Raw genomic sequence first — 13,413 nt, 5'->3', positions numbered from 1 at the left:
AGGTCAAAGGTGCAAGACATTGCATCAAAGGAGCAAAGGTTCCTCCACCAGGTTGTGATTCTGTGCAATCACCTGTCACACACATTACTTTGGTAAGTTAGTCTCCCAGGGAAAGGCTTGGAAAGTTTCTACTCAATTCTACAATCAATTGTTCTGAAGATCAATGATCACCTGAGTGGTGATCATTCACGACTGCCCTGCTCCTACCCCATAAAGCCACCGCACGCAGTGAGGAGGAACACAAGAGTTTTGGGAAACGTACAAAGTTACTGCTTTAAAATTCATACATCTCACCTGCGGGGCTTGTTTCAACGTGCCAACCCCTCCCGCACTGAGGGACAGCTCAAGCACGAGCCATAGGGTGGGTGCAGCAGGAGGATGCTTGGTCATGCTTTGCTGAGCAGATGGTTTCACTGCAAACTCTTACACACCGCCTGCAAACAGCTGCACTACTGGAGGGGCTGCATTATCAGAAGCAGAGTGCCACACTGTCAGACGGACAGTACTGAGGATCTGCCATGCATCTGGAGGGGTAGTTTGGATGGGGACTGCATTGAGAAGGAGGACTAATGGAGCATGCACTACCAGTACTTGAGTTGCAACTATAAATTCAGGTCTGAGAGGAGTTGGAAAGATCTCACTGACTTTTCTGGCCAATGGTAGGTTTACCACTCTCAGTTATTATTTTCTAGGTTGACAGAGCTAGGGTTTTTCCTCTTTGGAGTGATGAAGGATGTGAGGTATCAATCCAGATATTCAAGATTAGGAAGAGCATAGTATGGACAGCCAGTACTTCTTTCTTGGGGTGACAGTTGCAAAAATCAGAGGGCATCTGTTTAAGATGAGTGGAGGAAAGTTCAAAGTGTTTTTACACAGAGTGGTGGGTGCCAGGAATGCATTGCCAGGGTTGGTGGTGGAGGCTGGTACAATAGGGACATTCAAAAGACTCTTAGTCAGGCACACAACTGGAAGAAAATGGTGGGTTTTGGTATGCAGTAGGGAAGGGTTTGCTGTTGTAGAGTAGGTTTCCACTGGCCGGCACTACATCGTGGGCTGAAGGGACTGCTCTGTGCTGGAATGTTCTATGACTATTTCATTACTGCTTTGAGAGAGCTGGCTGTGAGCAACAGCAAAGTGTATTACTCTAGGGTGGGGGAAAACAAGAACAAGTGATACTGTGCCACACAGAGACCCAGTTCGATTCTGACCTCCGGGGGGTGGGTGTGTGTGTGAGAGAGAGAGGGTCACCCACGGGTGCTCTGGATTCCCCCCCCCCCCCACCCCGCCACAGATCTGAATGGGAGGGAGGTGTGAATGACCAAATGGGAGACATCTGGTGTCAGAAAAGTACAGAAGGAAATGGGATTGTGGACATCCTCCGAGAGCCAGCATAGACTCGAAGGTCCAATGGGTCTTCCTCATGTGAAAAAATATCGTTGATCCATCCAAAGGAAAGACCAGCAGCCATCATTCTGCTTCTACACACTGCCCCGTCATGGGGACTGCCTGGAGTGAGCATAGCCAGTTTTATTTTGTATAAATCTAGGTGTATTTCTTTTTGCATGCAGATTCAAAGGGTTAAGGCAGGGGATATCCCAAATCGTTTCACAGATCTGCTGTTATCTGCTGAACAGACTCAAGGAGCTCAAAAAGCTAACATTGGAAATGGAAATGGAAACTTTAAATGGTGGAAATGCTCAGGTCAGGCAGCCTCTGTACAGAAGGAAACAGTCAATGTTTTCAGTCAGTGACCTTTCATTGAACTGGGAGAAGTCAGATTTAAATTGCAAGGTGTGAAAACTCCATGCTTGGAAGGCACAGCAGTGAGATCACACAGCCCAACAATCAATGCAGAACACAGTCACGCTTCACAATGCAAAATCAAAAGATACACATTTCCCACTGGGATCTGAAAATGGGAGCCAGGGACAATGATCATCTGGGATCAGGGACTGATATCAGGATTCAGAATATGGGAATAGGTTCAGGAACTAGGATTTGGGCTGGAACCAGGAAAATAATTCAGGGTAATTGAGATCATGGACTGGAAAGTTGTTCCAAATGAAATGCAGGTGCTGGTGAGTCTTCTGCATGATTGCATCGACGTGAGGGCCCCAGGATAGATCAGCTCAACATCATGGGCAGAAGGGCCTGGATGAAATGTGAAATCAGGAATTGTAGGTGGAGAGAGCAGGGGAAGGGTGGAGAACACAAAACTGAAGTCCAAGATGGAAGGCTGGGGTCAGAAACTGGAGGATGGGGATTGAGGCAAGGGTTCTGAAATCCACACTGGGATCGGGGATTAGGTTAGGGTACCTGGGATTGAGGTCTGGGACAGTTGACAGGGTTCAGGGAGTGGGATCGGTGTCTGGAGTCAGAAAATAGGAATCGTAATTGGAAACAGGGACTAGGATCCAGACAGGAATTGGCAATGTGGAAGGGAATTGGATAGGGAAATGGGATTTGGGATCAAGGTCAAGATCAGGTAGGAGGTGCTGGCAGTCGAAATGCGAATGGTGTCGGGGTGGGGTTTACAGATGGGTCGCGACCGGAATCTGGGAACAGGAATCAGGCTGTATCGGAATATATCAGGGAATGGGTTTACAGGCCAGCGTTGGAGATAGGGAACTGTGGTCAGGGTGGAGGTCTGGGGTCGTGGCCGCGGGGGGGTGGAGGGGTGTTGGGAGGCTATGGACAGGGGTCTGGGGGATTGAAGGTCTGGGGTCAGGGTTGAGGGTTAGGGTTAGGGACAAGGAGTTGTGGCCAGGTTTGGGATCGGGGAGCTGTGGTCTAGTTCAGAGCTGGGACTGGGGTCAGGGTTTGTGGGGGGGGCTGGGGTCTAGTTCAGAGCTGGGACTGGGGTCAGGGTTTGTGGGGGGGGCTGGGGTCTAGTTCAGAGCTGGGACTGGGGTCAGAGTTTGGGGGGGGCTGGGGTCTAGTTCAGAGCTGGGACTGGGGTCAGGGTTTGGGGGGGCTGGGGTCTAGTTCAGAGCTGGGACTGGGGTCAGGGTTTGTGGCGGGGGCTGGGGTCTAGTTCAGAGCTGGGACTGGGGTCAGGGTTTGGGGGGGGCTGGGGTCTAGTTCAGAGCTGGGACTGGGGTCAGGGTTTGGGGGGGCTGGGGTCTAGTTCAGAGCTGGGACTGGGGTCAGGGTTTGTGGGGGGGGGCTGGGGTCTAGTTCAGAGCTGGGACTGGGGTCAGGGTTTGGGGGTGCTGGGGTCTAGTTCAGAGCTGGGACTGGGGTCAGGGTTTGTGGGGGGGGCTGGGGTCTAGTTCAGAGCTGGGACTGGGGTCAGGGTTTGGGGGGGGCTGGGGTCTAGTTCAGAGCTGGGACTGGGGTCAGGGTTTGGGGGGGGCTGGGGTCTAGTTCAGAGCTGGGACTGGGGTCAGGGATTGTGGGGGGGGCTGGGGTCTAGTTCAGAGCTGGGTCTGGGGTCAGGGTTTGTGGGGGGGGCTGGGGTCTAGTTCAGAGCTGGGACTGGGGTCAGGGTTTGGGGGGGGCTGGGGTCTAGTTCAGAGCTGGGACTGGGGTCAGGGTTTGGGGGGGCTGGGGTCTAGTTCAGAGCTGGGACTGGGGTCAGGGTTTGTGGGGGGGGCTGGGGTCTAGTTCAGAGCTGGGACTGGGGTCAGGGTTTGGGGGGGCTTGGGTCTAGTTCAGAGCTGGGACTGGGGTCAGGGTTTGGGGGGGCTGGGGTCTAGTTCAGAGCTGGGACTGGGGTCAGGGTTTGTGGGGGGGGCTGGGGTCTAGTTCAGAGCTGGGACTGGGGTCAGGGTTTGGGGGGGGCTGGGGTCTAGTTCAGAGCTGGCACTGGGGTCAGGGTTTGGGGGGGGCTGGGGTCTAGTTCAGAGCTGGGACTGGGGTCAGGGTTTGTGGGGGGGGCTGGGGTCTAGTTCAGAGCTGGGACTGGGGTCAGGGTTTGTGGGGGGGGCTGGGGTCTAGTTCAGAGCTGGGACTGGGGTCAGGGTTTGTGGGAGGGGGCTGGGGTCTAGTTCAGAGCTGGGACTGGGGTCAGGGTTTGGGGGGGCTGGGGTCTAGTTCAGAGCTGGGACTGGGGTCAGGGTTTGTGGGGGGGGCTGGGGTCTAGTTCAGAGCTGGGACTGGGGTCAGGGTTTGGGGGGGCTGGGGTCTAGTTCAGAGCTGGGACTGGGGTCAGGGTTTGGGGGGGGCTGGGGTCTAGTTCAGAGCTGGGACTGGGGTCAGGGTTTGGGGGGGGCTGGGGTCTAGTTCAGAGCTGGGACTGGGGTCAGGGTTTGGGGGGGGGCTGGGGTCTAGTTCAGAGCTGGGACTGGGGTCAGGGTTTAGGGGGGGATGGGGTCTAGTTCAGAGCTGGGACTGGGGTCAGGGTTTGGGGGGGGGGCTGGGGTCTAGTTCAGAGCTGGGACTGGGGTCAGGGTTTGGGGGGGGCTGGGGTCTAGTTCAGAGCTGGGACTGGGGTCAGGGTTTGGTGGGGAGGGCTGGGGTCTAGTTCAGAGCTGGGACTGGGGTCAGGGTTTGGGGGGGGCTGGGGTCTAGTTCAGAGCTGGGACTGGTGTCAGGGTTTGGGGGGGGCTGGGGTCTAGTTCAGAGCTGGGACTGGGGTCAGGGTTTGGGGGGGGCTGGGGTCTAGTTCAGAGCTGGGACTGGGGTCAGGGTTTGGTGGGGGGGGCTGGGGTCTAGTTCAGAGCTGGGACTGGGGTCAGGGTTTGGGGGGGGCTGGGGTCTAGTTCAGAGCTGGGACTGGGGTCAGGGTTTGGGGGGGCTGGGGTCTAGTTCAGAGCTGGGACTGGGGTCAGGGTTTGTGGGGGGGGCTGGGGTCTAGTTCAGAGCTGGGACTGGGGTCAGGGTTTGGGGGGGGCTGGGGTCTAGTTCAGAGCTGGGACTGGGGTCAGGGTTTGGGGGGGCTGGGGTCTAGTTCAGAGCTGGGACTGGGGTCAGGGTTTGTGGGGGGGGCTGGGGTCTATTCAGAGCTGGAACTGGGGTCAGGGTTTGGGGGGGCTGGGGTCTAGTTCAGAGCTGGGACTGGGGTCAGGGTTTGGGGGGGGCTGGGGTCTAGTTCAGAGCTGAGACTGGGGTCAGGGTTTGGGGGGGCTGGGGTCTAGTTCAGAGCTGGGACTGGGGTCAGGGTTTGGTGGGGGGGGCTGGGGTCTAGTTCAGAGCTGGGACTGGGGTCAGGGTTTGGGGGGGGGCTGGGGTCTAGTTCAGAGCTGGGACTGGGGTCAGGGTTTGGGGGGCTGGGGTCTAGTTCAGAGCTGGGACTGGGGTCAGGGTTTGGGGGGGGCTGGGGTCTAGTTCAGAGCTGGGACTGGGGTCAGGGTTGGGGGGGGCTGGGGTCTAGTTCAGAGCTGGGACTGGGGTCAGGGTTTGGTGGGGGGGGCTGGGGTCTAGTTCAGAGCTGGGACTGGGGTCAGGGTTTGGTGGGGGCTGGGGTCTAGTTCAGAGCTGGGACTGGGGTCAGGGTTTGGGGGGGCTGGGGTCTAGTTCAGAGCTGGGACTGGGGTCAGGGTTTGGTGGGGCTGGGGTCTAGTTCAGAGCTGGGACTGGGGTCAGGGTTTGGGGGGGGCTGGGGTCTAGTTCAGAGCTGGGACTGGGGTCAGGGTTTGGGGGGGGCTGGGGTCTAGTTCAGAGCTGGGACTGGGGTCAGGGTTTGTGGGGGGGGCTGGGGTCTAGTTCAGAGCTGGGACTGGGGTCAGGGTTTGTGGGGGGGGCTGGGGTCTAGTTCAGAGCTGGGACTGGGGTCAGGGTTTGGGGGGGCTGGGGTCTAGTTCAGAGCTGGGACTGGGGTCAGGGTTTGGGGGGGGCTGGGGTCTAGTTCAGAGCTGGGACTGGGGTCAGGGTTTGGGGGGGCTGGGGTCTAGTTCAGAGCTGGGACTGGGGTCAGGGTTTGGGGGGGGCTGGGGTCTAGTTCAGAGCTGGGACTGGGGTCAGGGTTTGGGGGGGGCTGGGGTCTAGTTCAGAGCTGGGACTGGGGTCAGGGTTTGGGGGGGCTGGGGTCTAGTTCAGAGCTGGGACTGGGGTCAGGGTTTGGGGGGGCTGGGGTCTAGTTCAGAGCTGGGACTGGGGTCAGGGTTTGGGGGGGGCTGGGGTCTAGTTCAGAGCTGGGACTGGGGTCAGGGTTTGGTGGGGGGGGCTGGGGTCTAGTTCAGAGCTGGGACTGGGGTCAGGGTTTGGGGGGGCTGGGGTCTAGTTCAGAGCTGGGACTGGGGTCAGGGTTTGGGGGGGGCTGGGGTCTAGTTCAGAGCTGGGACTGGGGTCAGGGTTTGGGGGGGGCTGGGGTCTAGTTCAGAGCTGGGACTGGGGTCAGGGTTTGGGGGGGGCTGGGGTCTAGTTCAGAGCTGGGACTGGGGTCAGGGTTTGTGGGGGGGCTGGGGTCTAGTTCAGAGCTGGGACGGGTCAGGGTTTGTGGGGGGGGCTGGGGTCTAGTTCAGAGCTGGGACTGGGGTCAGGGTTTGGGGGGGCTGGGGTCTAGTTCAGAGCTGGGACTGGGGTCAGGGTTTGGGGGGGGCTGGGGTCTAGTTCAGAGCTGGGACTGGGGTCAGGGTTTGGGGGGGCTGGGGTCTAGTTCAGAGCTGGGACTGGGGTCAGGGTTTGGGGGGGGCTGGGGTCTAGTTCAGAGCTGGGACTGGGGTCAGGGTTTGGGGGGGGCTGGGGTCTAGTTCAGAGCTGGGACTGGGGTCAGGGTTTGGGGGGGCTGGGGTCTAGTTCAGAGCTGGGACTGGGGTCAGGGTTTGGGGGGGGCTGGGGTCTAGTTCAGAGCTGGGACTGGGGTCAGGGTTTGGGGGGGGCTGGGGTCTAGTTCAGAGCTGGGACTGGGGTCAGGGTTTGGTGGGGGGGGCTGGGGTCTAGTTCAGAGCTGGGACTGGGGTCAGGGTTTGGGGGGGGCTGGGGTCTAGTTCAGAGCTGGGACTGGGGTCAGGGTTTGGGGGGGCTGGGGTCTAGTTCAGAGCTGGGACTGGGGTCAGGGTTTGGGGGGGCTGGGGTCTAGTTCAGAGCTGGGACTGGGGTCAGGGTTTGGGGGGGGCTGGGGTCTAGTTCAGAGCTGGGACTGGGGTCAGGGTTTGGGGGGGCTGGGGTCTAGTTCAGAGCTGGGACTGGGGTCAGGGTTTGGGGGGGCTGGGGTCTAGTTCAGAGCTGGGACTGGGGTCAGGGTTTGGGGGGGGCTGGGGTCTAGTTCAGAGCTGGGACTGGGGTCAGGGTTTGGGGGGGCTGGGGTCTAGTTCAGAGCTGGGACTGGGGTCAGGGTTTGGGGGGGGCTGGGGTCTAGTTCAGAGCTGGGACTGGGGTCAGGGTTTGGGGGGGGCTGGGGTCTAGTTCAGAGCTGGGACTGGGGTCAGGGTTTGGGTGGGCTGGGGTCTAGTTCAGAGCTGGGACTGGGGTCAGGGTTTGGGTGGGCTGGGGTCTAGTTCAGAGCTGGGACTGGGGTCAGGGTTTGTGGGGGGGGCTGGGGTCTAGTTCAGAGCTGGAACTGGGGTCAGGGTTTGGGGGGGCTGGGGTCTAGTTCAGAGCTGGGACTGGGGTCAGGGTTTGGGGGGGGCTGGGGTCTAGTTCAGAGCTGAGACTGGGGTCAGGGTTTGGGGGGGCTGGGGTCTAGTTCAGAGCTGGGACTGGGGTCAGGGTTTGGTGGGGGGGGCTGGGGTCTAGTTCAGAGCTGGGACTGGGGTCAGGGTTTGGGGGGGGGCTGGGGTCTAGTTCAGAGCTGGGACTGGGGTCAGGGTTTGGGGGGCTGGGGTCTAGTTCAGAGCTGGGACTGGGGTCAGGGTTTGGGGGGGGCTGGGGTCTAGTTCAGAGCTGGGACTGGGGTCAGGGTTGGGGGGGGCTGGGGTCTAGTTCAGAGCTGGGACTGGGGTCAGGGTTTGGTGGGGGGGGCTGGGGTCTAGTTCAGAGCTGGGACTGGGGTCAGGGTTTGGGGGAGGCTGGGGTCTAGTTCAGAGCTGGGACTGGGGTCAGGGTTTGGGGGGGCTGGGGTCTATTTCAGAGCTGGGACTGGGGTCAGGGTTTGGTGGGGCTGGGGTCTAGTTCAGAGCTGGGACTGGGGTCAGGGTTTGGGGGGGGCTGGGGTCTAGTTCAGAGCTGGGACTGGGGTCAGGGTTTGGGGGGGGCTGGGGTCTAGTTCAGAGCTGGGACTGGGGTCAGGGTTTGTGGGGGGGGCTGGGGTCTAGTTCAGAGCTGGGACTGGGGTCAGGGTTTGTGGGGGGGGCTGGGGTCTAGTTCAGAGCTGGGACTGGGGTCAGGGTTTGGGGGGGCTGGGGTCTAGTTCAGAGCTGGGACTGGGGTCAGGGTTTGGGGGGGGCTGGGGTCTAGTTCAGAGCTGGGACTGGGGTCAGGGTTTGGGGGGCTGGGGTCTAGTTCAGAGCTGGGACTGGGGTCAGGGTTTGGGGGGGGCTGGGGTCTAGTTCAGAGCTGGGACTGGGGTCAGGGTTTGGGGGGGGCTGGGGTCTAGTTCAGAGCTGGGACTGGGGTCAGGGTTTGGGGGGGCTGGGGTCTAGTTCAGAGCTGGGACTGGGGTCAGGGTTTGGGGGGGCTGGGGTCTAGTTCAGAGCTGGGACTGGGGTCAGGGTTTGGGGGGGGCTGGGGTCTAGTTCAGAGCTGGGACTGGGGTCAGGGTTTGGTGGGGGGGGCTGGGGTCTAGTTCAGAGCTGGGACTGGGGTCAGGGTTTGTGGGGGGGGCTGGGGTCTAGTTCAGAGCTGGGACTGGGGTCAGGGTTTGTGGGAGGGGGCTGGGGTCTAGTTCAGAGCTGGGACTGGGGTCAGGGTTTGGGGGGGCTGGGGTCTAGTTCAGAGCTGGGACTGGGGTCAGGGTTTGGGGGGGGCTGGGGTCTAGTTCAGAGCTGGGACTGGGGTCAGGGTTTGGGGGGGGCTGGGGTCTAGTTCAGAGCTGGGACTGGGGTCAGGGTTTGGGGGGGGCTGGGGTCTAGTTCAGAGCTGGGACTGGGGTCAGGGTTTGGTGGGGGGGGCTGGGGTCTAGTTCAGAGCTGGGACTGGGGTCAGGGTTTGGGGGGGCTGGGGTCTAGTTCAGAGCTGGGACTGGGGTCAGGGTTTGGGGGGGGCTGGGGTCTAGTTCAGAGCTGGGACTGGGGTCAGGGTTTGGTGGGGGGGGCTGGGGTCTAGTTCAGAGCTGGGACTGGGGTCAGGGTTTGGGGGGGGCTGGGGTCTAGTTCAGAGCTGGGACTGGGGTCAGGGTTTGGGGGGCTGGGGTCTAGTTCAGAGCTGGGACTGGGGTCAGGGTTTGGGGGGGGCTGGGGTCTAGTTCAGAGCTGGGACTGGGGTCAGGGTTTGGGGGGGCTGGGGTCTAGTTCAGAGCTGGGACTGGGGTCAGGGTTTGGTGGGGGGGGCTGGGGTCTAGTTCAGAGCTGGGACTGGGGTCAGGGTTTGGGGGGGGCTGGGGTCTAGTTCAGAGCTGGGACTGGGGTCAGGGTTTGGGGGGGGCTGGGGTCTAGTTCAGAGCTGGGACTGGGGTCAGGGTTTGGTGGGGGGGGGGCTGGGGTCAAAGGTCTGTGTCCAGGATTGAGGTCAGGAGTCAGGGGTGTGTCGGGTGGGGGCTTGGGGACTCACCAGGGCACTGCGGTCGGAGCTGGGACTGGGGTCAGGGTTGGGGGGGGGGGGAAGTCCCTGTCCGGAGAGGGGGCTGCGGTGGGGGGTCCGGGGTCGGTCGGGGTCCGGAGATCGGGTGTCGCTCGTTCCCTCACTTACCCTCAGTGTCCCCGATCCGCAGCGCCGCCATTGACAACATGTGACGTCAACGCGCAGCGCCGTCATTGACAGCATGTGACGTCATCGCGCAGTGCCCCAGTGCAGTCGCCCCGCCCCACGTTTCCAATTTGAAGAGCACCGAGTCTAACCAATCAGAAGCAAGTGACGCGCGGCAGGAGGGAGGCGGGACCACGTGCCCGTGGAGACCCTGCGTTCTCCTGGCGCCCACTCGGTCCATGGGAACCACAGAGCGGGTTCACGTCAATAAAGATACAGGATGCCTTACACGGTTACAGGATAGCACCACACAAAGCAGAAACATGTCCTTCGGTCCATCTAGTCTGTGCTGGACTAGTAATCATCCTCATCCCATTCCCCAGCACCCGCCGGACCCTTCTCCTGCACCCGGACCCTACCCTTGCATCCGGACCATTCCCCAGCTCCCAGACCCTTCCCCTGCACCCGGACCCTACCCTTGCACCCAGACCCTACCCTTGCACCCGGACCATTCCCCAGCACCCGGACCCTTCCCCTGCACCTGGACCCTACTCTTGCACCAGACCCTACCCTTGCACCCGGACCATTCCCCAGCACCCGGACCCTTCCCCTGCACCTGGACCCTTCCCTTGCACCCGGACCCTTCCCCAGCACCCAGACCCTACCCTTGCACCCGGACCATTCCCCAGCACCCGGACCCTACCCTTGCACCTGGACCCTACCCTTGCACCCAGACCCTACCCTTGCACCCGGACCATTCCCCAGCACCTGGACCATTCCCCAGCACCCGGACCCTTCCCTTGCACCCGGACCCTACCCTTGCAACCGGACCATTCCCCAGCACTCAGACCATTCCCCAGCACTCGGACCATTCCCCAGCACCCGGACCCTTCGCCTGCACCCGGACCCTACCCTTGCACCTGGACCATTCCCCAGCACCCGGACCCTTCCCCTGCACCCGGACCCTACCCTTGCACCCAGACCATTCCCCAGCACCCGGACCCTTACCCTGCACCCAGACCCTACCCTTGCAGCCGGACCCTACCCCTGCACATCCCGCCCACCCATTAGGCTATAAGACATAGGAGCAGAAGTAGACCATTCATCCCATCAGCTCTGCCCTGCTGTTCCATCATGAGTTCCATCACTCAGCCCAACTCCGCAGCCTGCTCCCCATAACCTTTGATACCCATCAATCTCTGCCTAATGACTCGGCCTCCACAACTGCCTGTGGTAGTAAATTCCACAGATTCACCACCCTCTGGCTGAAGAAATTCCTCCCCATCTCTGTTCTAAGTGGATACACTTCAATCCTGAAGTTGTGGCCTCTTGACCGAGTCTTTCCCACATGGGAAACAACCTTCCTACATCTACTCTGACCAGGCCTTTCAACATTCAAAATGCTTCTCTAAAGTTGCCCTCAATTTTCTGAACTCTGAGGAGTTCAGTCCAAGATCTTGTGAATCTTCTCTGAACCCTCCTCAACGCCAGCACATCCTTTCTTAAATAAGGTGCCCAAAACCATCTCCTTCCCCCAAGTGAGGCTTCACCACTGCCTTTTAAAGCCTCAACATCACATCCCTGCTCTTATATTCCATCCCTCTAGATATGAACGTCAACATTGGATTCACCTTCTTCACCACCGACTCAACCTGGAGGTTAATTTTGTGGATGTCCTGCGCGAGGATCTCAAGTCCTTTTGCACATCCAAATATTGAATTTTCACCCCATCCAAATAATAGTCGGCCCTTTTATTCCTTCTGCCAAAATGTACGATCATTCACTCTCCAACACGGTATTTCATTTGCCACTTAAATTTAAATTCTATATTGTAAATTTTAATTTAGACATACAGCACGGTAACAGGCCTTTCATGGACGTGAGTCCGTGCTACCCAATACATTTTGGAGGGTGGGAGGAGACTGGAACCCCTGGGACAAACCCACGCAGAGAAGGGGAGAACGTACAAACTCCTTACAGACAGCTGGGGATTTGAACCCCATTCCCTATCACTGGCGCTGTAACAGCATTGTGCTAACCGCTACGCCAACCATGTCACCCTCTCTTTGCCCATTCTTCTAATCTATCAGTCTCGCTGGAGCCTCTCTCTTTCCCCATTACCTGCTCCTTCACCTATAATCATATCATCTGCAAGCTTAACCTCAATGACATTTATTCCACAATGGCTTACAGGGGATCCCGTGGAGTGTGTCAGTGTTTACAGGGGGTCCCGGACCATTCCCCAGCACCCGGACCCTTCCCCTGCACCCAGACCCTTCCCTTGTACCCGGACCATTCCCCAGCACCCAGACCCTACCCTTGCACCCGGACCATTCCCCAGCACCCGGACCCTACCCTTGCACCTGGACCCTACCCTTGCACCCAGACCCTACCCTTGTTGGTGTTTACAGGGGGTTCATGGGGTGTGTGTCAGTGTTTACAGGTGATCCTGTGGAGTGTGTTGGTATTTACAAGGGATCCCAAGAAGTGTGTCAGTGTTTACAGGGGGTCCTGGGGATTATATGGTAGTGTGCCGGAGTTCACCTTGATGTGTAATTCCCAACATTTCCAGCAGGGTACAGCATCTCTCCATGTTCGAGTTAAACGGGGAAGTCTGCAGATGCTGGAGTCAAGGGCAGTCAGTGCACAAACATGCTGGAGAAACTCAGCAAGTCACACAGCATCCACAGGAAGTGAAGGGTGTCCAATGTTTCGGGCCTGGGCCCTTCGTCAGGTGCAAATGTGCCGAGTGTTTGTGCTGTACACATGTTTTGTGGAATACTAGCTTCCACCTCATTAGGCCCAGAGGGAAACAACAGGTCCAGTGTTTCCCACATCCAAAGAACAATATTTACAATTAGAGAACTATTTATAGTATTTACATGCTCTACATCCCGAGGGAACTCTTGCGAGTCCTCTCTTTCACACACACGTGACTGGATTGATAGCTCAAGTCCCGAGAACTGATAACACCCACTCCTGTGGGGTCGCTCTGTTTAGGGTGTCCGAGCACCTCTCCCTTGGAGCTGGTTTCTCGTATGAGTGGAGTCTGGGATCCACATGGAAGGGCTTCAATGGTCTCCGAACTTTTTGAGATTTCCTTACGGATTCCAGTGATGTAGCGGGTAGAGGCTTGTTTCAGGGTGATGGGTGTGATTGGTGGTTCAATGGTTTCTGAAGTTCAAATGTGTCCAACAGGGGATCCAGACTGAGTTGTGCAGGTATTGTTTCAGCGAGGTTGCATTGTGTTGGTCACAATTGGTTGTCACATCTGGTCCATCTGTCTGGTCCAACTTGTACATGGTAGAGAACATCTCCAGTTTTCCTTCGGATTCTCCCCAGCTCCTGTACATCTGACTTGTCTCTGTATTTCCACACCAACACACATTGATCATCATGCAACATGCTTTCTTTGGATCCATGCCGGCAATTGGATGGTTGTTCCATCTCATAATCTCTTGGTCCAGATTCTTTGTGGAAATATGACGTCATGTGGTGCTCGTATTTTCTTACCAAAGGTTTTCAGCAGGTGAAATGCTGGAGTTGGTGGGTTTGGAGCAATCCTGTAATTTAACTGTAATGTCTGCAGGCTCTCCTCCATTGGACCCTCTCCCTTTGCCTTGTTCAGAGCTTGTTTGACCGTATCCAGAAAACATTCTGCTTGTCCATCGGACTGAGGATGATGTGGACGTGAGCGAATATGCATGATGTCACACTGCTTGCAAAATAATCGGAGCCGGCTGCCATGAA

The 13,413-nt window shown here is 58.4% G+C and overlaps 1 protein-coding gene across 5 annotated transcripts in view; it reads right to left on the bottom strand.

Moving 5' to 3' along the window:
* fhip1b (FHF complex subunit HOOK interacting protein 1B) overlaps positions 1–9,756 on the bottom strand; it is a 100,467-nt gene extending 90,711 nt beyond the window's left edge. For 3 of the 5 annotated variants that reach the window (XR_011342366.1, XM_069892272.1, XM_069892277.1), the window contains exon 1: positions 9,667–9,720. The gene's annotated coding sequence lies outside the window, so the exon portion shown is untranslated. Of the gene's footprint in view, positions 1–294; positions 2,169–9,666 lie in introns of those variants that run through there. The other 2 variants (XM_069892274.1, XM_069892273.1) reach the window with 2 other exon arrangements.
* Between the last annotated feature and the right edge of the window lie 3,657 nt (positions 9,757–13,413).

This window comes from Narcine bancroftii, chromosome 7 (genome assembly GCF_036971445.1).
Source record: "Narcine bancroftii isolate sNarBan1 chromosome 7, sNarBan1.hap1, whole genome shotgun sequence".
Lineage (NCBI taxonomy): Eukaryota > Metazoa > Chordata > Chondrichthyes > Torpediniformes > Narcinidae > Narcine > Narcine bancroftii.
The sequence above is the reverse complement of the archived record's forward strand: the minus strand, read 5'-3'. Positions and strand labels throughout refer to the sequence as shown.